The sequence below is a fragment of the Spea bombifrons genome, chromosome 5 (assembly GCF_027358695.1).
Source record: "Spea bombifrons isolate aSpeBom1 chromosome 5, aSpeBom1.2.pri, whole genome shotgun sequence".
In the NCBI taxonomy this organism is placed as follows: Eukaryota; Metazoa; Chordata; class Amphibia; order Anura; family Pelobatidae; genus Spea; species Spea bombifrons.
In genome coordinates, this window is record NC_071091.1 from 108,497,099 (window position 1) to 108,523,927 (window position 26,829).

Below are 26,829 nucleotides of genomic sequence, written 5' to 3' on the forward strand. Positions count from 1 at the left end.
TAGGGGCAGGACTCACAGTGTATACAGGGGTAGGGGCAGGACTCACAGTGTATACAGGGGTAGGGGCAGCACTCACAGTGTATACAGGGGGTAGGGCAGGACTCACAGAGTATACAGGGGTAGGGGCAGGACTCACAGTGTATACAGGGGGTAGGGGCAGGACTCACAGTGTATACAGGGGGTAGGGCAGGACTCACAGAGTATACAGGGATAGGGGCAGGACTTACAGTGTATACAGGGGTAGGGGCAGGATTCACAGTGTATACAGGGGGTAGGGGCAGGACTCACAGTGTATACAGGGGGTAGGGGCAGGACTCACAGTGTATACAGGGGGTAGGGGCAGGACTCACAGTGTATACAGGTGTAGGGGCAGGACTCACAGTGTATACAGGGGGTAGGGGCAGCACTCACTGTGTATACAGGGGGTAGGGGCAGGACTCACAGTGTATACAGGGGGTAGGGGCAGGACTCACTGTGTATACAGGGGGTAGAGGCAGGACTCACAGTGTATACAGGAGGTAGGGGCAGGACTCACAGAGTATACAGGGGTAGGGGCAGGACTCACAGTGTATACAGGGGGTAGGGGCAGGACTCACAGTGTATACAGGGGTAGGGGCAGGACTCACAGTGTATACAGGGGTAGAAGAAGGACTCACAGTGTATACAGGGGGTAGGGGCAGGACTCACATTGTATACAGGGGGTAGGGGCAGCACTCACAGTGTATACAGGGGGTAGGGGCAGGACTCACATTGTATACAGGGGGTAGGGGCAGGACTCATATTGTATACAGGGGGTAGGGGAAGGACTCACAGAGTATACAGGGGGTAGGGGCAGGACTCACAGTGTATACAGGGGTAGGGGCAGGACTCACAGTGTATACAGGGGTAGAGGAAGGGCTCACATTGTATACAGGGGGTAGGGGCAGGACTCACAGTGTATACAGGGGGTAGGGGCAGGACTCACAGTGTATACAGGGGGTAGGGGAAGGACTCACAGTCTATACAGGGGTTCCCAGGCTGGGGATTTGGCTGCTGAAGCTTCTGACACAGACAGGAAGTCACCGACACCAATGACAGCCGGGAGCTGCTCTCTGGCTCCACCCCCTGGTCGCTGCATGTACTGCACACGGGAGGATGCAGGATGAGGTGATTTCTATTTATTACCAGCTGGTGTTTGATGAGGAGACCTCTGAGCTGCTTGTACCTCGTGTAACCCTCCATTATACTTTAGGGATGTTGGTGACTAAAATGTATCACCTTCAAATAAAGATGGCAGGCTGCAAATTTATCAAATTTGGTAAAGATGATCCCTTTATTGGTGATATGTAATAGATTGCAAGCTTTGGAGACTATCTAGGTCTCTTCTTCGTGTATAGTATGTATGTTAAATTTGGAATCCTAGAATTTTTTGGCAAAAAAACATTTTGGACGTTACAAATTTATACAAGCAGATCGGCCCGTCTAGTCTGCCATTCTTCGTGCTGTAAAGTCTCATATCTTAGTCTTTGGACTAAGATGGGCAGTCCCTGTCGCCCAGCTATAACATTGCGTGCTCACTGATAAAGAAGGGAAGGTAAAGAAGGGAAACCGAGAAAATCTGAAGCCTAATACATAACTATCTTATTATAAACCCTTAGCTAAAGCAGCGACAGGTGTTTCCGGATTTGGGCCGCATCTGGACGGGGCATTGAAAATGGATTGAAATCCTATTTTTTTTTGGAGGGGTTTTGCTGCCCTCTAGAACATTCTTTTTTAATGAATTCAATACAATACATGCTGCCAGAAGCTGTGCGCTGCAACAACACCCTCTCAGAATATATATCATCATTTAACCGCTAATATGTTATAGTAATAGTGTATAAATATCTAGAGAGCGATATCGCTGTGGAATTATATGTACAACAATAATAATAATTACATATATTGTATTGGCTCCGATTATAGGCTGCAGTTTTTTCCCTAATTTAAGTCTTTAAAGTAGGGGTGCGGCCTATAAACGGGGTTTAGCCCGACGCCCAGGACATGCAGTTCCGGGGCGCCGGGGAAGTGGTTTTTTTTTTTATTTAGTACAGGTCCCCGCAGCGCTGCAGGGTAGCCGAACCCTCCTCTCTGGCGGCCAGGAAACGTCTGCGAGACGCACGTAAACAATCTCCGCTACTGCCGCTTCTTCTGCCGGGGCTTTTACGGCGGAGCGCTGGCGTCAAATGACCTTCCGGTGCTACGTCATACAAGCCCTGGGTGAAGTGCCGGGCAGTAGTGGAGGTTGTCTGCACACATCGCATAGATGTCCACCAGCTGCCTTTAATAGACACCAGGGAGTCTGAAGTATGTGGGGCAAGTCTCGGGGTTCAAAGTGGCATATTTTGTTAGGGTGTGGCCTATAATCGGGCCAAAACCGTGTGTACATGCATGCCCCCCCCCCCATTCTAAGCACTGACAGGTGAAGGAAGTAACAGTCATGTAGGTCAAATTTCAAAAGTGAATGATGGTTCTGATAGAAAGGAGTCAGAACACACAGAGCAACGCGGCTTGTGTATGGGGCCGAATAGCCACAGACCAGTCAGGAAGCCCATGCTGACCCCTGTCCACTGCCGTAAGCAGCTACAACAGGACAGTGAAGCATCAGAAGAGGACGACAGAGCAATGGGAGAAGGTCTGATAAACCACATTTTCTTTTACACATGGCCAGCCAGGTGCATCGCTTACAGAGATTAAAGGATCTACCGCTTTAGTTTTTCAAAGAAATCGCTTCCAGAAACCCTGGTAAACATCTGCGTAGAACTTCCCAAACCCATCACAAACATACAAGCCAGGTGAAGAAAGGAAGACATCGTAGAAGTGCAGAATTCTTTAAGACACTTTAATGGACCACAGCAGCCAAACTTTCAAAGACTTAAGGTGATTCATCTGTTTTTAACCAAGCATGCCAGTCTCACAACACACTATCAAAAATTGCCATTGCTGACTATTTTTCAAGTCATCATGGCGGGGTATTGGGAATAGTTTTCAATTAGCAATAATCACGCCTCGGTTAACACCTCATGGGCTATGATACTGCCACTGCGCAAAGCTAACCTTCTGGCTGCTTTGGTAGATAATGCATGCCCAATGAGCGCTCATGAAGGTTTTGGCTAGGCATAGGTGGACATTGAGCCAGAGCAGAGCATTGTGGGAACTGTTATGCTAATTAAACTGGCATTTGACAAAGGTGTCTCTAGAAAAGGCCCAGAAGGAAACATTTTCCCAGAGAAAAGCCCCAGATCTTTAAGGCAAAATGTAAACGAGGTCTCACCTCTACTTTCTGGGACAAAATGCACACTTTCACCTCATGGGGCTGAAAGGCACTCCCAACTGTCAAGGATCATAAAAAATCCACACCTCTCTGATGAAATTGGCCTAGCTGGTCCTTTGTGACGACGACGACGACGACTCGCACCCTCGGCTCGGGATATAACATGGAGATATGGCAGATGGATATGAGGTAGGTCAACACGACGGGCTGCAACGCTAAGGTCCACAGGAGGGCACGTCATCCAATGGCTTCTTACAAGGGGAAGATAGATTCTGGTGGATGACGTGCTGCATACATGGGAGCTTCTTCCTGTACTTTCTTTAAACCAAAAAAGGGAAAGCTTCAGTGAAAAGTCATTAAGGCCTTTCTTCCAGGGTTGGCAGCAAGACGATTCTCCAAAGAATGAGCACTACTTCCTTCTCTTTTGCTCTTACGAGGATATTGCTTGTAGGAGCTCTGGCATGAAAAAACCCCCTGTGTAGAACTTTCCGAACCCGTCGCAAAAACACAAGCCAGGTGAAGAAAGTAACGTGTCGTAGATGTGCAGAGTTCTTTGCCACTCTTTAATGGCCCACAGCAGCCAAGCTTTCAAAGACTTAAGGTGACTCATCTGTTTTTAACCAGGCATGCCAGTCTCACAAGAGACTATCAAAAATTGCCATTGCTGACTATTTTTCAAGTCATCATGGCGGGGTATTGGGAATAGTTTTCAATTAGCAATAATCACGCCTCGGTTAACACCTCATGGGCTATGATACTGCCACTGCGCAAAGCTAACCTTCTGGCTGCTTTGGTAGATAATGCATGCCCAATGAGCGCTCATGAAGGTTTTGGCTAGGCATAGGTGGACATTGAGCCAGAGCAGAGCATTGTGGGAACTGTTATGCTAATTAAACTGGCATTTGACAAAGGTGTCTCTAGAAAAGGCCCAGAAGGAAACATTTTCCCAGAGAAAAGCCCCAGATCTTTAAGGCAAAATGCAAACGAGGTCTCACCTCTACTTTCTGGGACAAAATGCACACTTTCACCTCATGGGGCTGAAAGGCACTCCCAACTGTCAAGGATCATAAAAAATCCACACCTCTCTGATGAAATTGGCCTAGCTGGTCCTTTGTGACGACGACGACGACTCGCACCCTCGGCTCGGGATATAACATGGAGATATGGCAGATGGATATGAGGTAGGTCAACACGACGGGCTGCAACGCTAAGGTCCACAGGAGGGCACGTCATCCAATGGCTTCTTACAAGGGGAAGATAGATTCTGGTGGATGACGTGCTGCATACATGGGAGCTTCTTCCTGTACTTTCTTTAAACCAAAAAAGGGAAAGCTTCAGTGAAAAGTCATTAAGGCCTTTCTTCCAGGGTTGGCAGCAAGACGATTCTCCAAAGAATGAGCACTACTTCCTTCTCTTTTGCTCTTACGAGGATATTGCTTGTAGGAGCTCTGGCATGAAAAAACCCCCTGTGTAGAACTTTCCGAACCCGTCGCAAAAACACAAGCCAGGTGAAGAAAGTAACGTGTCGTAGATGTGCAGAGTTCTTTGCCACTCTTTAATGGCCCACAGCAGCCAAGCTTTCAAAGACTTAAGGTGACTCATCTGTTTTTAACCAGGCATGCCAGTCTCACAAGAGACTATCAAAAATTGCCATTGCTGACTATTTTTCAAGTCATCATGGCGGGGTATTGGGAATAGTTTTCAATTAGCAATAATCACGCCTCAGTTAACACCTCATGGGCTATGATACTGCCACTGCGCAAAGCTAACCTTCTGGCTGCTTTGGTAGATAATGCATGCCCAATGAGCGCTCATGAAGGTTTTGGCTAGGCATAGGTGGACATTGAGCCAGAGCAGAGCATTGTGGGAACTGTTATGCTAATTAAACTGGCATTTGACAAAGGTGTCTCTAGAAAAGGCCCAGAAGGAAACATTTTCCCAGAGAAAAGCCCCAGATCTTTAAGGCAAAATGCAAACGAGGTCTCACCTCTACTTTCTGGGACAAAATGCACACTTTCACCTCATGGGGCTGAAAGGCACTCCCAACTGTCAAGGATCATAAAAAATCCACACCTCTCTGATGAAATTGGCCTAGCTGGTCCTTTGTGACGACGACGACGACTCGCACCCTCGGCTCGGGATATAACATGGAGATATGGCAGATGGATATGAGGTAGGTCAACACGACGGGCTGCAACGCTAAGGTCCACAGGAGGGCACGTCATCCAATGGCTTCTTACAAGGGGAAGATAGATTCTGGTGGATGACGTGCTGCATACATGGGAGCTTCTTCCTGTACTTTCTTTAAACCAAAAAAGGGAAAGCTTCAGTGAAAAGTCATTAAGGCCCTTCTTCCAGGGTTGGCAGCAAGACGATTCTCCAAAGAATGAGCACTACTTCCTTCTCTTTTGCTCTTACGAGGATATTGCTTGTAGGAGCTCTGGCATGAAAAAACCCCCTGTGTAGAACTTTCCGAACCCGTCGCAAAAACACAAGCCAGGTGAAGAAAGTAACGTGTCGTAGATGTGCAGAGTTCTTTGCCACTCTTTAATGGCCCACAGCAGCCAAGCTTTCAAAGACTTAAGGTGACTCATCTGTTTTTAACCAGGCATGCCAGTCTCACAAGAGACTATCAAAAATTGCCATTGCTGACTATTTTTCAAGTCATCATGGCGGGGTATTGGGAATAGTTTTCAATTAGCAATAATCACGCCTCGGTTAACACCTCATGGGCTATGATACTGCCACTGCGCAAAGCTAACCTTCTGGCTGCTTTGGTAGATAATGCATGCCCAATGAGCGCTCATGAAGGTTTTGGCTAGGCATAGGTGGACATTGAGCCAGAGCAGAGCATTGTGGGAACTGTTATGCTAATTAAACTGGCATTTGACAAAGGTGTCTCTAGAAAAGGCCCAGAAGGAAACATTTTCCCAGAGAAAAGCCCCAGATCTTTAAGGCAAAATGCAAACGAGGTCTCACCTCTACTTTCTGGGACAAAATGCACACTTTCACCTCATGGGGCTGAAAGGCACTCCCAACTGTCAAGGATCATAAAAAATCCACACCTCTCTGATGAAATTGGCCTAGCTGGTCCTTTGTGACGACGACGACGACTCGCACCCTCGGCTCGGGATATAACATGGAGATATGGCAGATGGATATGAGGTAGGTCAACACGACGGGCTGCAACGCTAAGGTCCACAGGAGGGCACGTCATCCAATGGCTTCTTACAAGGGGAAGATAGATTCTGGTGGATGACGTGCTGCATACATGGGAGCTTCTTCCTGTACTTTCTTTAAACCAAAAAAGGGAAAGCTTCAGTGAAAAGTCATTAAGGCCTTTCTTCCAGGGTTGGCAGCAAGACGATTCTCCAAAGAATGAGCACTACTTCCTTCTCTTTTGCTCTTACGAGGATATTGCTTGTAGGAGCTCTGGCATGAAAAAACCCCCTGTGTAGAACTTTCAGAACCCGTCGCAAAAACACAAGCCAGGTGAAGAAAGTAACGCGTCGTAGATGTGCAGAGTTCTTTGCCACTCTTTAATGGCCCACAGCAGCCAAGCTTTCAAAGACTTAAGGTGACTCATCTGTTTTTAACCAGGCATGCCAGTCTCACAAGAGACTATCAAAAATTGCCATTGCTGACTATTTTTCAAGTCATCATGGCGGGGTATTGGGAATAGTTTTCAATTAGCAATAATCACGCCTCGGTTAACACCTCATGGGCTATGATACTGCCACTGCGCAAAGCTAACCTTCTGGCTGCTTTGGTAGATAATGCATGCCCAATGAGCGCTCATGAAGGTTTTGGCTAGGCATAGGTGGACATTGAGCCAGAGCAGAGCATTGTGGGAACTGTTATGCTAATTAAACTGGCATTTGACAAAGGTGTCTCTAGAAAAGGCCCAGAAGGAAACATTTTCCCAGAGAAAAGCCCCAGATCTTTAAGGCAAAATGCAAACGAGGTCTCACCTCTACTTTCTGGGACAAAATGCACACTTTCACCTCATGGGGCTGAAAGGCACTCCCAACTGTCAAGGATCATAAAAAATCCACACCTCTCTGATGAAATTGGCCTAGCTGGTCCTTTGTGACGACGACGACGACTCGCACCCTCGGCTCGGGATATAACATGGAGATATGGCAGATGGATATGAGGTAGGTCAACACGACGGGCTGCAACGCTAAGGTCCACAGGAGGGCACGTCATCCAATGGCTTCTTACAAGGGGAAGATAGATTCTGGTGGATGACGTGCTGCATACATGGGAGCTTCTTCCTGTACTTTCTTTAAACCAAAAAAGGGAAAGCTTCAGTGAAAAGTCATTAAGGCCCTTCTTCCAGGGTTGGCAGCAAGACGATTCTCCAAAGAATGAGCACTACTTCCTTCTCTTTTGCTCTTACGAGGATATTGCTTGTAGGAGCTCTGGCATGAAAAAACCCCCTGTGTAGAACTTTCCGAACCCGTCGCAAAAACACAAGCCAGGTGAAGAAAGTAACGTGTCGTAGATGTGCAGAGTTCTTTGCCACTCTTTAATGGCCCACAGCAGCCAAGCTTTCAAAGACTTAAGGTGACTCATCTGTTTTTAACCAGGCATGCCAGTCTCACAAGAGACTATCAAAAATTGCCATTGCTGACTATTTTTCAAGTCATCATGGCGGGGTATTGGGAATAGTTTTCAATTAGCAATAATCACGCCTCAGTTAACACCTCATGGGCTATGATACTGCCACTGCGCAAAGCTAACCTTCTGGCTGCTTTGGTAGATAATGCATGCCCAATGAGCGCTCATGAAGGTTTTGGCTAGGCATAGGTGGACATTGAGCCAGAGCAGAGCATTGTGGGAACTGTTATGCTAATTAAACTGGCATTTGACAAAGGTGTCTCTAGAAAAGGCCCAGAAGGAAACATTTTCCCAGAGAAAAGCCCCAGATCTTTAAGGCAAAATGCAAACGAGGTCTCACCTCTACTTTCTGGGACAAAATGCACACTTTCACCTCATGGGGCTGAAAGGCACTCCCAACTGTCAAGGATCATAAAAAATCCACACCTCTCTGATGAAATTGGCCTAGCTGGTCCTTTGTGACGACGACGACGACTCGCACCCTCGGCTCGGGATATAACATGGAGATATGGCAGATGGATATGAGGTAGGTCAACACGACGGGCTGCAACGCTAAGGTCCACAGGAGGGCACGTCATCCAATGGCTTCTTACAAGGGGAAGATAGATTCTGGTGGATGACGTGCTGCATACATGGGAGCTTCTTCTTGTACTTTCTTTAACCCCTTAAGGACAATGGGCGGTCCCTAAACCCATTGAAAACAATGCATTTTGAGCCCGTACATGTACGGGCTTTGTCATTAAGGGGTTAAACCAAAAAAGGGAAAGCTTCAGTGAAAAGTCATTAAGGCCTTTCTTCCAGGGTTGGCAGCAAGACGATTCTCCAAAGAATGAGCACTACTTCCTTCTCTTTTGCTCTTACGAGGATATTGCTTGTAGGAGCTCTGGCATGAAAAAACCCCGTGTAGAACTTTCCAAACCCGTCGCAAAAACACAAGCCAGGTGAAGAGAGTAACGTGTCGTAGATGTGCAGAGTTCTTTGCCACTCTTTAATGGCCCACAGCAGCCAAGCTTTCAAAGACTTAAGGTGACTCATCTGTTTTTAACCAGGCATGCCAGTCTCACAAGAGACTATCAAAAATTGCCATTGCTGACTATTTTTCAAGTCATCATGGCGGGGTATTGGGAATAGTTTTCAATTAGCAATAATCACGCCTCGGTTAATACCTCATGGGCTATGATACTGCCACTGCGCAAAGCTAACCTTCTGGCTGCTTTGGTAGATAATGCATGCCCAATGAGCGCTCATGAAGGTTTTGGCTAGGCATAGGTGGACATTGAGCCAGAGCAGAGCATTGTGGGAACTGTTATGCTAATTAAACTGGCATTTGACAAAGGTGTCTCTAGAAAAGGCCCAGAAGGAAACATTTTCCCAGAGAAAAGCCCCAGATCTTTAAGGCAAAATGCAAACGAGGTCTCACCTCTACTTTCTGGGACAAAATGCACACTTTCACCTCATGGGGCTGAAAGGCACTCCCAACTGTCAAGGATCATAAAAAATCCACACCTCTCTGATGAAATTGGCCTAGCTGGTCCTTTGTGACGACGACGACGACTCGCACCCTCGGCTCGGGATATAACATGGAGATATGGCAGATGGATATGAGGTAGGTCAACACGACGGGCTGCAACGCTAAGGTCCACAGGAGGGCACGTCATCCAATGGCTTCTTACAAGGGGAAGATAGATTCTGGTGGATGACGTGCTGCATACATGGGAGCTTCTTCCTGTACTTTCTTTAAACCAAAAAAGGGAAAGCTTCAGTGAAAAGTCATTAAGGCCTTTCTTCCAGGGTTGGCAGCAAGACGATTCTCCAAAGAATGAGCACTACTTCCTTCTCTTTTGCTCTTACGAGGATATTGCTTGTAGGAGCTCTGGCATGAAAAAACCCCCTGTAGAACTTTCCGAACCCGTCGCAAAAACACAAGCCAGGTGAAGAGAGTAACGCGTCGTAGATGTGCAGAGTTCTTTGCCACTCTTTAATGGCCCACAGCAGCCAAGCTTTCAAAGACTTAAGGTGACTCATCTGTTTTTAACCAGGCATGCCAGTCTCACAAGAGACTATCAAAAATTGCCATTGCTGACTATTTTTCAAGTCATCATGGCGGGGTATTGGGAATAGTTTTCAATTAGCAATAATCACGCCTCGGTTAACACCTCATGGGCTATGATACTGCCACTGCGCAAAGCTAACCTTCTGGCTGCTTTGGTAGATAATGCATGCCCAATGAGCGCTCATGAAGGTTTTGGCTAGGCATAGGTGGACATTGAGCCAGAGCAGAGCATTGTGGGAACTGTTATGCTAATTAAACTGGCATTTGACAAAGGTGTCTCTAGAAAAGGCCCAGAAGGAAACATTTTCCCAGAGAAAAGCCCCAGATCTTTAAGGCAAAATGCAAACGAGGTCTCACCTCTACTTTCTGGGACAAAATGCACACTTTCACCTCATGGGGCTGAAAGGCACTCCCAACTGTCAAGGATCATAAAAAATCCACACCTCTCTGATGAAATTGGCCTAGCTGGTCCTTTGTGACGACGACGACGACTCGCACCCTCGGCTCGGGATATAACATGGAGATATGGCAGATGGATATGAGGTAGGTCAACACGACGGGCTGCAACGCTAAGGTCCACAGGAGGGCACGTCATCCAATGGCTTCTTACAAGGGGAAGATAGATTCTGGTGGATGACGTGCTGCATACATGGGAGCTTCTTCCTGTACTTTCTTTAAACCAAAAAAGGGAAAGCTTCAGTGAAAAGTCATTAAGGCCTTTCTTCCAGGGTTGGCAGCAAGACGATTCTCCAAAGAATGAGCACTACTTCCTTCTCTTTTGCTCTTACGAGGATATTGCTTGTAGGAGCTCTGGCATGAAAAAACCCCCTGTGTAGAACTTTCCGAACCCGTCGCAAAAACACAAGCCAGGTGAAGAAAGTAACGCGTCGTAGATGTGCAGAGTTCTTTGCCACTCTTTAATGGCCCACAGCAGCCAAGCTTTCAAAGACTTAAGGTGACTCATCTGTTTTTAACCAGGCATGCCAGTCTCACAAGAGACTATCAAAAATTGCCATTGCTGACTATTTTTCAAGTCATCATGGCGGGGTATTGGGAATAGTTTTCAATTAGCAATAATCACGCCTCGGTTAACACCTCATGGGCTATGATACTGCCACTGCGCAAAGCTAACCTTCTGGCTGCTTTGGTAGATAATGCATGCCCAATGAGCGCTCATGAAGGTTTTGGCTAGGCATAGGTGGACATTGAGCCAGAGCAGAGCATTGTGGGAACTGTTATGCTAATTAAACTGGCATTTGACAAAGGTGTCTCTAGAAAAGGCCCAGAAGGAAACATTTTCCCAGAGAAAAGCCCCAGATCTTTAAGGCAAAATGCAAACGAGGTCTCACCTCTACTTTCTGGGACAAAATGCACACTTTCACCTCATGGGGCTGAAAGGCACTCCCAACTGTCAAGGATCATAAAAAATCCACACCTCTCTGATGAAATTGGCCTAGCTGGTCCTTTGTGACGACGACGACGACTCGCACCCTCGGCTCGGGATATAACATGGAGATATGGCAGATGGATATGAGGTAGGTCAACACGACGGGCTGCAACGCTAAGGTCCACAGGAGGGCACGTCATCCAATGGCTTCTTACAAGGGGAAGATAGATTCTGGTGGATGACGTGCTGCATACATGGGAGCTTCTTCCTGTACTTTCTTTAAACCAAAAAAGGGAAAGCTTCAGTGAAAAGTCATTAAGGCCCTTCTTCCAGGGTTGGCAGCAAGACGATTCTCCAAAGAATGAGCACTACTTCCTTCTCTTTTGCTCTTACGAGGATATTGCTTGTAGGAGCTCTGGCATGAAAAAACCCCGTGTAGAACTTTCCGAACCCGTCGCAAAAACACAAGCCAGGTGAAGAGAGTAACGCGTCGTAGATGTGCAGAGTTCTTTGCCACTCTTTAATGGCCCACAGCAGCCAAGCTTTCAAAGACTTAAGGTGACTCATCTGTTTTTAACCAGGCATGCCAGTCTCACAAGAGACTATCAAAAATTGCCATTGCTGACTATTTTTCAAGTCATCATGGCGGGGTATTGGGAATAGTTTTCAATTAGCAATAATCACGCCTCGGTTAACACCTCATGGGCTATGATACTGCCACTGCGCAAAGCTAACCTTCTGGCTGCTTTGGTAGATAATGCATGCCCAATGAGCGCTCATGAAGGTTTTGGCTAGGCATAGGTGGACATTGAGCCAGAGCAGAGCATTGTGGGAACTGTTATGCTAATTAAACTGGCATTTGACAAAGGTGTCTCTAGAAAAGGCCCAGAAGGAAACATTTTCCCAGAGAAAAGCCCCAGATCTTTAAGGCAAAATGCAAACGAGGTCTCACCTCTACTTTCTGGGACAAAATGCACACTTTCACCTCATGGGGCTGAAAGGCACTCCCAACTGTCAAGGATCATAAAAAATCCACACCTCTCTGATGAAATTGGCCTAGCTGGTCCTTTGTGACGACGACGACGACTCGCACCCTCGGCTCGGGATATAACATGGAGATATGGCAGATGGATATGAGGTAGGTCAACACGACGGGCTGCAACGCTAAGGTCCACAGGAGGGCACGTCATCCAATGGCTTCTTACAAGGGGAAGATAGATTCTGGTGGATGACGTGCTGCATACATGGGAGCTTCTTCTTGTACTTTCTTTAACCCCTTAAGGACAATGGGCGGTCCCTAAACCCATTGAAAACAATGCATTTTGAGCCCGTACATGTACGGGCTTTGTCATTAAGGGGTTAAACCAAAAAAGGGAAAGCTTCAGTGAAAAGTCATTAAGGCCTTTCTTCCAGGGTTGGCAGCAAGACGATTCTCCAAAGAATGAGCACTACTTCCTTCTCTTTTGCTCTTACGAGGATATTGCTTGTAGGAGCTCTGGCATGAAAAAACCCCGTGTAGAACTTTCCAAACCCGTCGCAAAAACACAAGCCAGGTGAAGAGAGTAACGTGTCGTAGATGTGCAGAGTTCTTTGCCACTCTTTAATGGCCCACAGCAGCCAAGCTTTCAAAGACTTAAGGTGACTCATCTGTTTTTAACCAGGCATGCCAGTCTCACAAGAGACTATCAAAAATTGCCATTGCTGACTATTTTTCAAGTCATCATGGCGGGGTATTGGGAATAGTTTTCAATTAGCAATAATCACGCCTCGGTTAATACCTCATGGGCTATGATACTGCCACTGCGCAAAGCTAACCTTCTGGCTGCTTTGGTAGATAATGCATGCCCAATGAGCGCTCATGAAGGTTTTGGCTAGGCATAGGTGGACATTGAGCCAGAGCAGAGCATTGTGGGAACTGTTATGCTAATTAAACTGGCATTTGACAAAGGTGTCTCTAGAAAAGGCCCAGAAGGAAACATTTTCCCAGAGAAAAGCCCCAGATCTTTAAGGCAAAATGCAAACGAGGTCTCACCTCTACTTTCTGGGACAAAATGCACACTTTCACCTCATGGGGCTGAAAGGCACTCCCAACTGTCAAGGATCATAAAAAATCCACACCTCTCTGATGAAATTGGCCTAGCTGGTCCTTTGTGACGACGACGACGACTCGCACCCTCGGCTCGGGATATAACATGGAGATATGGCAGATGGATATGAGGTAGGTCAACACGACGGGCTGCAACGCTAAGGTCCACAGGAGGGCACGTCATCCAATGGCTTCTTACAAGGGGAAGATAGATTCTGGTGGATGACGTGCTGCATACATGGGAGCTTCTTCCTGTACTTTCTTTAAACCAAAAAAGGGAAAGCTTCAGTGAAAAGTCATTAAGGCCTTTCTTCCAGGGTTGGCAGCAAGACGATTCTCCAAAGAATGAGCACTACTTCCTTCTCTTTTGCTCTTACGAGGATATTGCTTGTAGGAGCTCTGGCATGAAAAAACCCCCTGTAGAACTTTCCGAACCCGTCGCAAAAACACAAGCCAGGTGAAGAGAGTAACGCGTCGTAGATGTGCAGAGTTCTTTGCCACTCTTTAATGGCCCACAGCAGCCAAGCTTTCAAAGACTTAAGGTGACTCATCTGTTTTTAACCAGGCATGCCAGTCTCACAAGAGACTATCAAAAATTGCCATTGCTGACTATTTTTCAAATCATCATGGCGGGGTATTGGGAATAGTTTTCAATTAGCAATAATCACGCCTCGGTTAACACCTCATGGGCTATGATACTGCCACTGCGCAAAGCTAACCTTCTGGCTGCTTTGGTAGATAATGCATGCCCAATGAGCGCTCATGAAGGTTTTGGCTAGGCATAGGTGGACATTGAGCCAGAGCAGAGCATTGTGGGAACTGTTATGCTAATTAAACTGGCATTTGACAAAGGTGTCTCTAGAAAAGGCCCAGAAGGAAACATTTTCCCAGAGAAAAGCCCCAGATCTTTAAGGCAAAATGCAAACGAGGTCTCACCTCTACTTTCTGGGACAAAATGCACACTTTCACCTCATGGGGCTGAAAGGCACTCCCAACTGTCAAGGATCATAAAAAATCCACACCTCTCTGATGAAATTGGCCTAGCTGGTCCTTTGTGACGACGACGACGACTCGCACCCTCGGCTCGGGATATAACATGGAGATATGGCAGATGGATATGAGGTAGGTCAACACGACGGGCTGCAACGCTAAGGTCCACAGGAGGGCACGTCATCCAATGGCTTCTTACAAGGGGAAGATAGATTCTGGTGGATGACGTGCTGCATACATGGGAGCTTCTTCCTGTACTTTCTTTAAACCAAAAAAGGGAAAGCTTCAGTGAAAAGTCATTAAGGCCTTTCTTCCAGGGTTGGCAGCAAGACGATTCTCCAAAGAATGAGCACTACTTCCTTCTCTTTTGCTCTTACGAGGATATTGCTTGTAGGAGCTCTGGCATGAAAAAACCCCCTGTGTAGAACTTTCCGAACCCGTCGCAAAAACACAAGCCAGGTGAAGAAAGTAACGCGTCGTAGATGTGCAGAGTTCTTTGCCACTCTTTAATGGCCCACAGCAGCCAAGCTTTCAAAGACTTAAGGTGACTCATCTGTTTTTAACCAGGCATGCCAGTCTCACAAGAGACTATCAAAAATTGCCATTGCTGACTATTTTTCAAGTCATCATGGCGGGGTATTGGGAATAGTTTTCAATTAGCAATAATCACGCCTCGGTTAACACCTCATGGGCTATGATACTGCCACTGCGCAAAGCTAACCTTCTGGCTGCTTTGGTAGATAATGCATGCCCAATGAGCGCTCATGAAGGTTTTGGCTAGGCATAGGTGGACATTGAGCCAGAGCAGAGCATTGTGGGAACTGTTATGCTAATTAAACTGGCATTTGACAAAGGTGTCTCTAGAAAAGGCCCAGAAGGAAACATTTTCCCAGAGAAAAGCCCCAGATCTTTAAGGCAAAATGCAAACGAGGTCTCACCTCTACTTTCTGGGACAAAATGCACACTTTCACCTCATGGGGCTGAAAGGCACTCCCAACTGTCAAGGATCATAAAAAATCCACACCTCTCTGATGAAATTGGCCTAGCTGGTCCTTTGTGACGACGACGACGACTCGCACCCTCGGCTCGGGATATAACATGGAGATATGGCAGATGGATATGAGGTAGGTCAACACGACGGGCTGCAACGCTAAGGTCCACAGGAGGGCACGTCATCCAATGGCTTCTTACAAGGGGAAGATAGATTCTGGTGGATGACGTGCTGCATACATGGGAGCTTCTTCCTGTACTTTCTTTAAACCAAAAAAGGGAAAGCTTCAGTGAAAAGTCATTAAGGCCCTTCTTCCAGGGTTGGCAGCAAGACGATTCTCCAAAGAATGAGCACTACTTCCTTCTCTTTTGCTCTTACGAGGATATTGCTTGTAGGAGCTCTGGCATGAAAAAACCCCCTGTGTAGAACTTTCCGAACCCGTCGCAAAAACACAAGCCAGGTGAAGAAAGTAACGCGTCGTAGATGTGCAGAGTTCTTTGCCACTCTTTAATGGCCCACAGCAGCCAAGCTTTCAAAGACTTAAGGTGACTCATCTGTTTTTAACCAGGCATGCCAGTCTCACAAGAGACTATCAAAAATTGCCATTGCTGACTATTTTTCAAGTCATCATGGCGGGGTATTGGGAATAGTTTTCAATTAGCAATAATCACGCCTCGGTTAACACCTCATGGGCTATGATACTGCCACTGCGCAAATCTAACCTTCTGGCTGCTTTGGTAGATAATGCATGCCCAATGAGCGCTCATGAAGGTTTTGGCTAGGCATAGGTGGACATTGAGCCAGAGCAGAGCATTGTGGGAACTGTTATGCTAATTAAACTGGCATTTGACAAAGGTGTCTCTAGAAAAGGCCCAGAAGGAAACATTTTCCCAGAGAAAAGCCCCAGATCTTTAAGGCAAAATGCAAACGAGGTCTCACCTCTACTTTCTGGGACAAAATGCACACTTTCACCTCATGGGGCTGAAAGGCACTCCCAACTGTCAAGGATCATAAAAAATCCACACCTCTCTGATGAAATTGGCCTAGCTGGTCCTTTGTGACGACGACGACGACTCGCACCCTCGGCTCGGGATATAACATGGAGATATGGCAGATTGATATGAGGTAGGTCAACACGACGGGCTGCAACGCTAAGGTCCACAGGAGGGCACGTCATCCAATGGCTTCTTACAAGGGGAAGATAGATTCTGGTGGATGACGTGCTGCATACATGGGAGCTTCTTCCTGTACTTTCTTTCAACCAAAAAAGGGAAAGCTTCAGTGAAAAGTCATTAAGGCCTTTCTTCCAGGGTTGGCAGCAAGACGATTCTCCAAAGAATGAGCACTACTTCCTTCTCTTTTGCTCTTACGAGGATATTGCTTGTAGGAGCTCTGGCATGAAAAAACCCCCTGTGTAGAACTTTCCGAACCCGTCGCAAAAACACAAGCCAGGTGAAGAAAGTAACGTGTCGTAGATGTGCAGAGTTCTTTGCCACTCTTTAATGGCCCACAGCAGCCAAGCTTTCAAAGACTTAAGGTGACTCATCTGTTTTTAACCAGGCATGCCAGTCTCACAAGAGACTATCAAAAATTGCCATTGCTGACTATTTTTCAAGTCATCATGGCGGGGTATTGGGAATAGTTTTCAATTAGCAATAATCACGCCTCGGTTAACACCTCATGGGCTATGATACTGCCACTGCGCAAAGCTAACCTTCTGGCTGCTTTGGTAGATAATGCATGCCCAATGAGCGCTCATGAAGGTTTTGGCTAGGCATAGGTGGACATTGAGCCAGAGCAGAGCATTGTGGGAACTGTTATGCTAATTAAACTGGCATTTGACAAAGGTGTCTCTAGAAAAGGCCCAGAAGGAAACATTTTCCCAGAGAAAAGCCCCAGATCTTTAAGGCAAAATGCAAACGAGGTCTCACCTCTACTTTCTGGGACAAAATGCACACTTTCACCTCATGGGGCTGAAAGGCACTCCCAACTGTCAAGGATCATAAAAAATCCACACCTCTCTGATGAAATTGGCCTAGCTGGTCCTTTGTGACGACGACGACGACTCGCACCCTCGGCTCGGGATATAACATGGAGATATGGCAGATGGATATGAGGTAGGTCAACACGACGGGCTGCAACGCTAAGGTCCACAGGAGGGCACGTCATCCAATGGCTTCTTACAAGGGGAAGATAGATTCTGGTGGATGACGTGCTGCATACATGGGAGCTTCTTCCTGTACTTTCTTTAAACCAAAAAAGGGAAAGCTTCAGTGAAAAGTCATTAAGGCCCTTCTTCCAGGGTTGGCAGCAAGACGATTCTCCAAAGAATGAGCACTACTTCCTTCTCTTTTGCTCTTACGAGGATATTGCTTGTAGGAGCTCTGGCGTGAAAAAACCCCCTGTGTAGAACTTTCCGAACCCGTCGCAAAAACACAAGCCAGGTGAAGAAAGTAACGTGTCGTAGATGTGCAGAGTTCTTTGCCACTCTTTAATGGCCCACAGCAGCCAAGCTTTCAAAGACTTAAGGTGACTCATCTGTTTTTAACCAGGCATGCCAGTCTCACAAGAGACTATCAAAAATTGCCATTGCTGACTATTTTTCAAGTCATCATGGCGGGGTATTGGGAATAGTTTTCAATTAGCAATAATCACGCCTCGGTTAACACCTCATGGGCTATGATACTGCCACTGCGCAAAGCTAACCTTCTGGCTGCTTTGGTAGATAATGCATGCCCAATGAGCGCTCATGAAGGTTTTGGCTAGGCATAGGTGGACATTGAGCCAGAGCAGAGCATTGTGGGAACTGTTATGCTAATTAAACTGGCATTTGACAAAGGTGTCTCTAGAAAAGGCCCAGAAGGAAACATTTTCCCAGAGAAAAGCCCCAGATCTTTAAGGCAAAATGCAAACGAGGTCTCACCTCTACTTTCTGGGACAAAATGCACACTTTCACCTCATGGGGCTGAAAGGCACTCCCAACTGTCAAGGATCATAAAAAATCCACACCTCTCTGATGAAATTGGCCTAGCTGGTCCTTTGTGACGACGACGACGACTCGCACCCTCGGCTCGGGATATAACATGGAGATATGGCAGATGGATATGAGGTAGGTCAACACGACGGGCTGCAACGCTAAGGTCCACAGGAGGGCACGTCATCCAATGGCTTCTTACAAGGGGAAGATAGATTCTGGTGGATGACGTGCTGCATACATGGGAGCTTCTTCCTGTACTTTCTTTAAACCAAAAAAGGGAAAGCTTCAGTGAAAAGTCATTAAGGCCCTTCTTCCAGGGTTGGCAGCAAGACGATTCTCCAAAGAATGAGCACTACTTCCTTCTCTTTTGCTCTTACGAGGATATTGCTTGTAGGAGCTCTGGCATGAAAAAACCCCGTGTAGAACTTTCCGAACCCGTCGCAAAAACACAAGCCAGGTGAAGAGAGTAACGCGTCGTAGATGTGCAGAGTTCTTTGCCACTCTTTAATGGCCCACAGCAGCCAAGCTTTCAAAGACTTAAGGTGACTCATCTGTTTTTAACCAGGCATGCCAGTCTCACAAGAGACTATCAAAAATTGCCATTGCTGACTATTTTTCAAGTCATCATGGCGGGGTATTGGGAATAGTTTTCAATTAGCAATAATCACGCCTCGGTTAACACCTCATGGGCTATGATACTGCCACTGCGCAAAGCTAACCTTCTGGCTGCTTTGGTAGATAATGCATGCCCAATGAGCGCTCATGAAGGTTTTGGCTAGGCATAGGTGGACATTGAGCCAGAGCAGAGCATTGTGGGAACTGTTATGCTAATTAAACTGGCATTTGACAAAGGTGTCTCTAGAAAAGGCCCAGAAGGAAACATTTTCCCAGAGAAAAGCCCCAGATCTTTAAGGCAAAATGCAAACGAGGTCTCACCTCTACTTTCTGGGACAAAATGCACACTTTCACCTCATGGGGCTGAAAGGCACTCCCAACTGTCAAGGATCATAAAAAATCCACACCTCTCTGATGAAATTGGCCTAGCTGGTCCTTTGTGACGACGACGACGACTCGCACCCTCGGCTCGGGATATAACATGGAGATATGGCAGATGGATATGAGGTAGGTCAACACGACGGGCTGCAACGCTAAGGTCCACAGGAGGGCACGTCATCCAATGGCTTCTTACAAGGGGAAGATAGATTCTGGTGGATGACGTGCTGCATACATGGGAGCTTCTTCTTGTACTTTCTTTAACCCCTTAAGGACAATGGGCGGTCCCTAAACCCATTGAAAACAATGCATTTTGAGCCCGTACATGTACGGGCTTTGTCATTAAGGGGTTAAACCAAAAAAGGGAAAGCTTCAGTGAAAAGTCATTAAGGCCTTTCTTCCAGGGTTGGCAGCAAGACGATTCTCCAAAGAATGAGCACTACTTCCTTCTCTTTTGCTCTTACGAGGATATTGCTTGTAGGAGCTCTGGCATGAAAAAACCCCGTGTAGAACTTTCCAAACCCGTCGCAAAAACACAAGCCAGGTGAAGAGAGTAACGTGTCGTAGATGTGCAGAGTTCTTTGCCACTCTTTAATGGCCCACAGCAGCCAAGCTTTCAAAGACTTAAGGTGACTCATCTGTTTTTAACCAGGCATGCCAGTCTCACAAGAGACTATCAAAAATTGCCATTGCTGACTATTTTTCAAGTCATCATGGCGGGGTATTGGGAATAGTTTTCAATTAGCAATAATCACGCCTCGGTTAATACCTCATGGGCTATGATACTGCCACTGCGCAAAGCTAACCTTCTGGCTGCTTTGGTAGATAATGCATGCCCAATGAGCGCTCATGAAGGTTTTGGCTAGGCATAGGTGGACATTGAGCCAGAGCAGAGCATTGTGGGAACTGTTATGCTAATTAAACTGGCATTTGACAAAGGTGTCTCTAGAAAAGGCCCAGAAGGAAACATTTTCCCAGAGAAAAGCCCCAGATCTTTAAGGCAAAATGCAAACGAGGTCTCACCTCTACTTTCTGGGACAAAATGCACACTTTCACCTCATGGGGCTGAAAGGCACTCCCAACTGTCAAGGATCATAAAAAATCCACACCTCTCTGATGAAATTGGCCTAGCTGGTCCTTTGTGACGACGACGACGACTCGCACCCTCGGCTCGGGATATAACATGGAGATATGGCAGATGGATATGAGGTAGGTCAACACGACGGGCTGCAACGCTAAGGTCCACAGGAGGGCACGTCATCCAATGGCTTCTTACAAGGGGAAGATAGATTCTGGTGGATGACGTGCTGCATACATGGGAGCTTCTTCCTGTACTTTCTTTAAACCAAAAAAGGGAAAGCTTCAGTGAAAAGTCATTAAGGCCTTTCTTCCAGGGTTGGCAGCAAGACGATTCTCCAAAGAATGAGCACTACTTCCTTCTCTTTTGCTCTTACGAGGATATTGCTTGTAGGAGCTCTGGCATGAAAAAACCCCCTGTAGAACTTTCCGAACCCGTCGCAAAAACACAAGCCAGGTGAAGAGAGTAACGCGTCGTAGATGTGCAGAGTTCTTTGCCACTCTTTAATGGCCCACAGCAGCCAAGCTTTCAAAGACTTAAGGTGACTCATCTGTTTTTAACCAGGCATGCCAGTCTCACAAGAGACTATCAAAAATTGCCATTGCTGACTATTTTTCAAATCATCATGGCGGGGTATTGGGAATAGTTTTCAATTAGCAATAATCACACCTCGGTTAACACCTCATGGGCTATGATACTGCCACTGCGCAAAGCTAACCTTCTGGCTGCTTTGGTAGATAATGCATGCCCAATGAGCGCTCATGAAGGTTTTGGCTAGGCATAGGTGGACATTGAGCCAGAGCAGAGCATTGTGGGAACTGTTATGCTAATTAAACTGGCATTTGACAAAGGTGTCTCTAGAAAAGGCCCAGAAGGAAACATTTTCCCAGAGAAAAGCCCCAGATCTTTAAGGCAAAATGCAAACGAGGTCTCACCTCTACTTTCTGGGACAAAATGCACACTTTCACCTCATGGGGCTGAAAGGCACTCCCAACTGTCAAGGATCATAAAAAATCCACACCTCTCTGATGAAATTGGCCTAGCTGGTCCTTTGTGACGACGACGACGACTCGCACCCTCGGCTCGGGATATAACATGGAGATATGGCAGATGGATATGAGGTAGGTCAACACGACGGGCTGCAACGCTAAGGTCCACAGGAGGGCACGTCATCCAATGGCTTCTTACAAGGGGAAGATAGATTCTGGTGGATGACGTGCTGCATACATGGGAGCTTCTTCCTGTACTTTCTTTAAACCAAAAAAGGGAAAGCTTCAGTGAAAAGTCATTAAGGCCTTTCTTCCAGGGTTGGCAGCAAGACGATTCTCCAAAGAATGAGCACTACTTCCTTCTCTTTTGCTCTTACGAGGATATTGCTTGTAGGAGCTCTGGCATGAAAAAACCCCCTGTGTAGAACTTTCCGAACCCGTCGCAAAAACACAAGCCAGGTGAAGAAAGTAACGCGTCGTAGATGTGCAGAGTTCTTTGCCACTCTTTAATGGCCCACAGCAGCCAAGCTTTCAAAGACTTAAGGTGACTCATCTGTTTTTAACCAGGCATGCCAGTCTCACAAGAGACTATCAAAAATTGCCATTGCTGACTATTTTTCAAGTCATCATGGCGGGGTATTGGGAATAGTTTTCAATTAGCAATAATCACGCCTCGGTTAACACCTCATGGGCTATGATACTGCCACTGCGCAAAGCTAACCTTCTGGCTGCTTTGGTAGATAATGCATGCCCAATGAGCGCTCATGAAGGTTTTGGCTAGGCATAGGTGGACATTGAGCCAGAGCAGAGCATTGTGGGAACTGTTATGCTAATTAAACTGGCATTTGACAAAGGTGTCTCTAGAAAAGGCCCAGAAGGAAACATTTTCCCAGAGAAAAGCCCCAGATCTTTAAGGCAAAATGCAAACGAGGTCTCACCTCTACTTTCTGGGACAAAATGCACACTTTCACCTCATGGGGCTGAAAGGCACTCCCAACTGTCAAGGATCATAAAAAATCCACACCTCTCTGATGAAATTGGCCTAGCTGGTCCTTTGTGACGACGACGACGACTCGCACCCTCGGCTCGGGATATAACATGGAGATATGGCAGATGGATATGAGGTAGGTCAACACGACGGGCTGCAACGCTAAGGTCCACAGGAGGGCACGTCATCCAATGGCTTCTTACAAGGGGAAGATAGATTCTGGTGGATGACGTGCTGCATACATGGGAGCTTCTTCCTGTACTTTCTTTAAACCAAAAAAGGGAAAGCTTCAGTGAAAAGTCATTAAGGCCCTTCTTCCAGGGTTGGCAGCAAGACGATTCTCCAAAGAATGAGCACTACTTCCTTCTCTTTTGCTCTTACGAGGATATTGCTTGTAGGAGCTCTGGCATGAAAAAACCCCCTGTGTAGAACTTTCCGAACCCGTCGCAAAAACACAAGCCAGGTGAAGAAAGTAACGCGTCGTAGATGTGCAGAGTTCTTTGCCACTCTTTAATGGCCCACAGCAGCCAAGCTTTCAAAGACTTAAGGTGACTCATCTGTTTTTAACCAGGCATGCCAGTCTCACAAGAGACTATCAAAAATTGCCATTGCTGACTATTTTTCAAGTCATCATGGCGGGGTATTGGGAATAGTTTTCAATTAGCAATAATCACGCCTCGGTTAACACCTCATGGGCTATGATACTGCCACTGCGCAAATCTAACCTTCTGGCTGCTTTGGTAGATAATGCATGCCCAATGAGCGCTCATGAAGGTTTTGGCTAGGCATAGGTGGACATTGAGCCAGAGCAGAGCATTGTGGGAACTGTTATGCTAATTAAACTGGCATTTGACAAAGGTGTCTCTAGAAAAGGCCCAGAAGGAAACATTTTCCCAGAGAAAAGCCCCAGATCTTTAAGGCAAAATGCAAACGAGGTCTCACCTCTACTTTCTGGGACAAAATGCACACTTTCACCTCATGGGGCTGAAAGGCACTCCCAACTGTCAAGGATCATAAAAAATCCACACCTCTCTGATGAAATTGGCCTAGCTGGTCCTTTGTGACGACGACGACGACTCGCACCCTCGGCTCGGGATATAACATGGAGATATGGCAGATTGATATGAGGTAGGTCAACACGACGGGCTGCAACGCTAAGGTCCACAGGAGGGCACGTCATCCAATGGCTTCTTACAAGGGGAAGATAGATTCTGGTGGATGACGTGCTGCATACATGGGAGCTTCTTCCTGTACTTTCTTTCAACCAAAAAAGGGAAAGCTTCAGTGAAAAGTCATTAAGGCCTTTCTTCCAGGGTTGGCAGCAAGACGATTCTCCAAAGAATGAGCACTACTTCCTTCTCTTTTGCTCTTACGAGGATATTGCTTGTAGGAGCTCTGGCATGAAAAAACCCCCTGTGTAGAACTTTCCGAACCCGTCGCAAAAACACAAGCCAGGTGAAGAAAGTAACGTGTCGTAGATGTGCAGAGTTCTTTGCCACTCTTTAATGGCCCACAGCAGCCAAGCTTTCAAAGACTTAAGGTGACTCATCTGTTTTTAACCAGGCATGCCAGTCTCACAAGAGACTATCAAAAATTGCCATTGCTGACTATTTTTCAAGTCATCATGGCGGGGTATTGGGAATAGTTTTCAATTAGCAATAATCACGCCTCGGTTAACACCTCATGGGCTATGATACTGCCACTGCGCAAAGCTAACCTTCTGGCTGCTTTGGTAGATAATGCATGCCCAATGAGCGCTCATGAAGGTTTTGGCTAGGCATAGGTGGACATTGAGCCAGAGCAGAGCATTGTGGGAACTGTTATGCTAATTAAACTGGCATTTGACAAAGGTGTCTCTAGAAAAGGCCCAGAAGGAAACATTTTCCCAGAGAAAAGCCCCAGATCTTTAAGGCAAAATGCAAACGAGGTCTCACCTCTACTTTCTGGGACAAAATGCACACTTTCACCTCATGGGGCTGAAAGGCACTCCCAACTGTCAAGGATCATAAAAAATCCACACCTCTCTGATGAAATTGGCCTAGCTGGTCCTTTGTGACGACGACGACGACTCGCACCCTCGGCTCGGGATATAACATGGAGATATGGCAGATGGATATGAGGTAGGTCAACACGACGGGCTGCAACGCTAAGGTCCACAGGAGGGCACGTCATCCAATGGCTTCTTACAAGGGGAAGATAGATTCTGGTGGATGACGTGCTGCATACATGGGAGCTTCTTCCTGTACTTTCTTTAAACCAAAAAAGGGAAAGCTTCAGTGAAAAGTCATTAAGGCCCTTCTTCCAGGGTTGGCAGCAAGACGATTCTCCAAAGAATGAGCACTACTTCCTTCTCTTTTGCTCTTACGAGGATATTGCTTGTAGGAGCTCTGGCGTGAAAAAACCCCCTGTGTAGAACTTTCCGAACCCGTCGCAAAAACACAAGCCAGGTGAAGAAAGTAACGTGTCGTAGATGTGCAGAGTTCTTTGCCACTCTTTAATGGCCCACAGCAGCCAAGCTTTCAAAGACTTAAGGTGACTCATCTGTTTTTAACCAGGCATGCCAGTCTCACAAGAGACTATCAAAAATTGCCATTGCTGACTATTTTTCAAGTCATCATGGCGGGGTATTGGGAATAGTTTTCAATTAGCAATAATCACGCCTCGGTTAACACCTCATGGGCTATGATACTGCCACTGCGCAAAGCTAACCTTCTGGCTGCTTTGGTAGATAATGCATGCCCAATGAGCGCTCATGAAGGTTTTGGCTAGGCATAGGTGGACATTGAGCCAGAGCAGAGCATTGTGGGAACTGTTATGCTAATTAAACTGGCATTTGACAAAGGTGTCTCTAGAAAAGGCCCAGAAGGAAACATTTTCCCAGAGAAAAGCCCCAGATCTTTAAGGCAAAATGCAAACGAGGTCTCACCTCTACTTTCTGGGACAAAATGCACACTTTCACCTCATGGGGTTGAAAGGCACTCCCAACTGTCAAGGATCATAAAAAATCCACACCTCTCTGATGAAATTGGCCTAGCTGGTCCTTTGTGACGACGACGACGACGACGACTCGCACCCTCGGCTCGGGATATAACATGGAGATATGGCAGATGGATATGAGGTAGGTCAACACGACGGGCTGCAACGCTAAGGTCCACAGGAGGGCACGTCATCCAATGGCTTCTTACAAGGGGAAGATAGATTCTGGTGGATGACGTGCTGCATACATGGGAGCTTCTTCCTGTACTTTCTTTAAACCAAAAAAGGGAAAGCTTCAGTGAAAAGTCATTAAGGCCTTTCTTCCAGGGTTGGCAGCAAGACGATTCTCCAAAGAATGAGCACTACTTCCTTCTCTTTTGCTCTTACGAGGATATTGCTTGTAGGAGCTCTGGCATGAAAAAACCCCCTGTGTAGAACTTTCAGAACCCGTCGCAAAAACACAAGCCAGGTGAAGAAAGTAACGTGTCGTAGATGTGCAGAGTTCTTTGCCACTCTTTAATGGCCCACAGCAGCCAAGCTTTCAAAGACTTAAGGTGACTCATCTGTTTTTAACCAGGCATGCCAGTCTCACAAGAGACTATCAAAAATTGCCATTGCTGACTATTTTTCAAGTCATCATGGCGGGGTATTGGGAATAGTTTTCAATTAGCAATAATCACGCCTCGGTTAACACCTCATGGGCTATGATACTGCCACTGCGCAAAGCTAACCTTCTGGCTGCTTTGGTAGATAATGCATGCCCAATGAGCGCTCATGAAGGTTTTGGCTAGGCATAGGTGGACATTGAGCCAGAGCAGAGCATTGTGGGAACTGTTATGCTAATTAAACTGGCATTTGACAAAGGTGTCTCTAGAAAAGGCCCAGAAGGAAACATTTTCCCAGAGAAAAGCCCCAGATCTTTAAGGCAAAATGCAAACGAGGTCTCACCTCTACTTTCTGGGACAAAATGCACACTTTCACCTCATGGGGCTGAAAGGCACTCCCAACTGTCAAGGATCATAAAAAATCCACACCTCTCTGATGAAATTGGCCTAGCTGGTCCTTTGTGACGACGACGACGACTCGCACCCTCGGCTCGGGATATAACATGGAGATATGGCAGATTGATATGAGGTAGGTCAACACGACGGGCTGCAACGCTAAGGTCCACAGGAGGGCACGTCATCCAATGGCTTCTTACAAGGGGAAGATAGATTCTGGTGGATGACGTGCTGCATACATGGGAGCTTCTTCCTGTACTTTCTTTCAACCAAAAAAGGGAAAGCTTCAGTGAAAAGTCATTAAGGCCTTTCTTCCAGGGTTGGCAGCAAGACGATTCTCCAAAGAATGAGCACTACTTCCTTCTCTTTTGCTCTTACGAGGATATTGCTTGTAGGAGCTCTGGC

At 46.6% G+C, this 26,829-nt stretch overlaps 23 non-coding genes and 1 pseudogene across 23 annotated transcripts; all 24 read right to left on the reverse strand.

Moving 5' to 3' along the window:
• Window positions 1–2,908: 2,908 nt before the first annotated feature.
• Window positions 2,909–3,072, reverse strand: LOC128498510 (uncharacterized; annotated as a pseudogene).
• An 853-nt stretch (window positions 3,073–3,925) lies between these two features.
• LOC128498240 (U4 spliceosomal RNA) lies at window positions 3,926–4,067 on the reverse strand. Its single transcript, XR_008354482.1, has one exon. It is a non-coding gene; the product is annotated as a U4 spliceosomal RNA (small nuclear RNA).
• Window positions 4,068–4,917: 850 nt separating this feature from the next.
• Window positions 4,918–5,059, reverse strand: LOC128498413 (U4 spliceosomal RNA). The gene has a single exon (XR_008354641.1). It is a non-coding gene; the product is annotated as a U4 spliceosomal RNA (small nuclear RNA).
• Window positions 5,060–5,909: 850 nt separating this feature from the next.
• On the reverse strand, window positions 5,910–6,051 carry LOC128498241 (U4 spliceosomal RNA). The gene has a single exon (XR_008354483.1). It is a non-coding gene; the product is annotated as a U4 spliceosomal RNA (small nuclear RNA).
• An 850-nt stretch (window positions 6,052–6,901) lies between these two features.
• LOC128498243 (U4 spliceosomal RNA) lies at window positions 6,902–7,043 on the reverse strand. The gene has a single exon (XR_008354484.1). It is a non-coding gene; the product is annotated as a U4 spliceosomal RNA (small nuclear RNA).
• An 850-nt stretch (window positions 7,044–7,893) lies between these two features.
• On the reverse strand, window positions 7,894–8,035 carry LOC128498414 (U4 spliceosomal RNA). The gene has a single exon (XR_008354642.1). It is a non-coding gene; the product is annotated as a U4 spliceosomal RNA (small nuclear RNA).
• Window positions 8,036–8,973: 938 nt separating this feature from the next.
• LOC128498229 (U4 spliceosomal RNA) lies at window positions 8,974–9,115 on the reverse strand. The gene has a single exon (XR_008354473.1). It is a non-coding gene; the product is annotated as a U4 spliceosomal RNA (small nuclear RNA).
• Window positions 9,116–9,963: 848 nt separating this feature from the next.
• Window positions 9,964–10,105, reverse strand: LOC128498244 (U4 spliceosomal RNA). Its single transcript, XR_008354485.1, has one exon. It is a non-coding gene; the product is annotated as a U4 spliceosomal RNA (small nuclear RNA).
• An 850-nt stretch (window positions 10,106–10,955) lies between these two features.
• Window positions 10,956–11,097, reverse strand: LOC128498245 (U4 spliceosomal RNA). Its single transcript, XR_008354487.1, has one exon. It is a non-coding gene; the product is annotated as a U4 spliceosomal RNA (small nuclear RNA).
• Window positions 11,098–11,945: 848 nt separating this feature from the next.
• Window positions 11,946–12,087, reverse strand: LOC128498246 (U4 spliceosomal RNA). The gene has a single exon (XR_008354488.1). It is a non-coding gene; the product is annotated as a U4 spliceosomal RNA (small nuclear RNA).
• A 938-nt stretch (window positions 12,088–13,025) lies between these two features.
• LOC128498231 (U4 spliceosomal RNA) lies at window positions 13,026–13,167 on the reverse strand. The gene has a single exon (XR_008354474.1). It is a non-coding gene; the product is annotated as a U4 spliceosomal RNA (small nuclear RNA).
• An 848-nt stretch (window positions 13,168–14,015) lies between these two features.
• LOC128498387 (U4 spliceosomal RNA) lies at window positions 14,016–14,157 on the reverse strand. The gene has a single exon (XR_008354616.1). It is a non-coding gene; the product is annotated as a U4 spliceosomal RNA (small nuclear RNA).
• Window positions 14,158–15,007: 850 nt separating this feature from the next.
• LOC128498247 (U4 spliceosomal RNA) lies at window positions 15,008–15,149 on the reverse strand. The gene has a single exon (XR_008354489.1). It is a non-coding gene; the product is annotated as a U4 spliceosomal RNA (small nuclear RNA).
• Window positions 15,150–15,999: 850 nt separating this feature from the next.
• On the reverse strand, window positions 16,000–16,141 carry LOC128498417 (U4 spliceosomal RNA). The gene has a single exon (XR_008354645.1). It is a non-coding gene; the product is annotated as a U4 spliceosomal RNA (small nuclear RNA).
• Window positions 16,142–16,991: 850 nt separating this feature from the next.
• LOC128498248 (U4 spliceosomal RNA) lies at window positions 16,992–17,133 on the reverse strand. The gene has a single exon (XR_008354490.1). It is a non-coding gene; the product is annotated as a U4 spliceosomal RNA (small nuclear RNA).
• An 850-nt stretch (window positions 17,134–17,983) lies between these two features.
• LOC128498249 (U4 spliceosomal RNA) lies at window positions 17,984–18,125 on the reverse strand. Its single transcript, XR_008354491.1, has one exon. It is a non-coding gene; the product is annotated as a U4 spliceosomal RNA (small nuclear RNA).
• An 848-nt stretch (window positions 18,126–18,973) lies between these two features.
• On the reverse strand, window positions 18,974–19,115 carry LOC128498251 (U4 spliceosomal RNA). Its single transcript, XR_008354492.1, has one exon. It is a non-coding gene; the product is annotated as a U4 spliceosomal RNA (small nuclear RNA).
• Window positions 19,116–20,053: 938 nt separating this feature from the next.
• LOC128498232 (U4 spliceosomal RNA) lies at window positions 20,054–20,195 on the reverse strand. Its single transcript, XR_008354475.1, has one exon. It is a non-coding gene; the product is annotated as a U4 spliceosomal RNA (small nuclear RNA).
• Window positions 20,196–21,043: 848 nt separating this feature from the next.
• On the reverse strand, window positions 21,044–21,185 carry LOC128498461 (U4 spliceosomal RNA). The gene has a single exon (XR_008354687.1). It is a non-coding gene; the product is annotated as a U4 spliceosomal RNA (small nuclear RNA).
• Window positions 21,186–22,035: 850 nt separating this feature from the next.
• On the reverse strand, window positions 22,036–22,177 carry LOC128498252 (U4 spliceosomal RNA). Its single transcript, XR_008354493.1, has one exon. It is a non-coding gene; the product is annotated as a U4 spliceosomal RNA (small nuclear RNA).
• An 850-nt stretch (window positions 22,178–23,027) lies between these two features.
• On the reverse strand, window positions 23,028–23,169 carry LOC128498418 (U4 spliceosomal RNA). The gene has a single exon (XR_008354646.1). It is a non-coding gene; the product is annotated as a U4 spliceosomal RNA (small nuclear RNA).
• An 850-nt stretch (window positions 23,170–24,019) lies between these two features.
• Window positions 24,020–24,161, reverse strand: LOC128498253 (U4 spliceosomal RNA). The gene has a single exon (XR_008354494.1). It is a non-coding gene; the product is annotated as a U4 spliceosomal RNA (small nuclear RNA).
• Window positions 24,162–25,011: 850 nt separating this feature from the next.
• Window positions 25,012–25,153, reverse strand: LOC128498255 (U4 spliceosomal RNA). Its single transcript, XR_008354495.1, has one exon. It is a non-coding gene; the product is annotated as a U4 spliceosomal RNA (small nuclear RNA).
• Window positions 25,154–26,009: 856 nt separating this feature from the next.
• On the reverse strand, window positions 26,010–26,151 carry LOC128498256 (U4 spliceosomal RNA). The gene has a single exon (XR_008354496.1). It is a non-coding gene; the product is annotated as a U4 spliceosomal RNA (small nuclear RNA).
• Window positions 26,152–26,829: the final 678 nt, after the last annotated feature.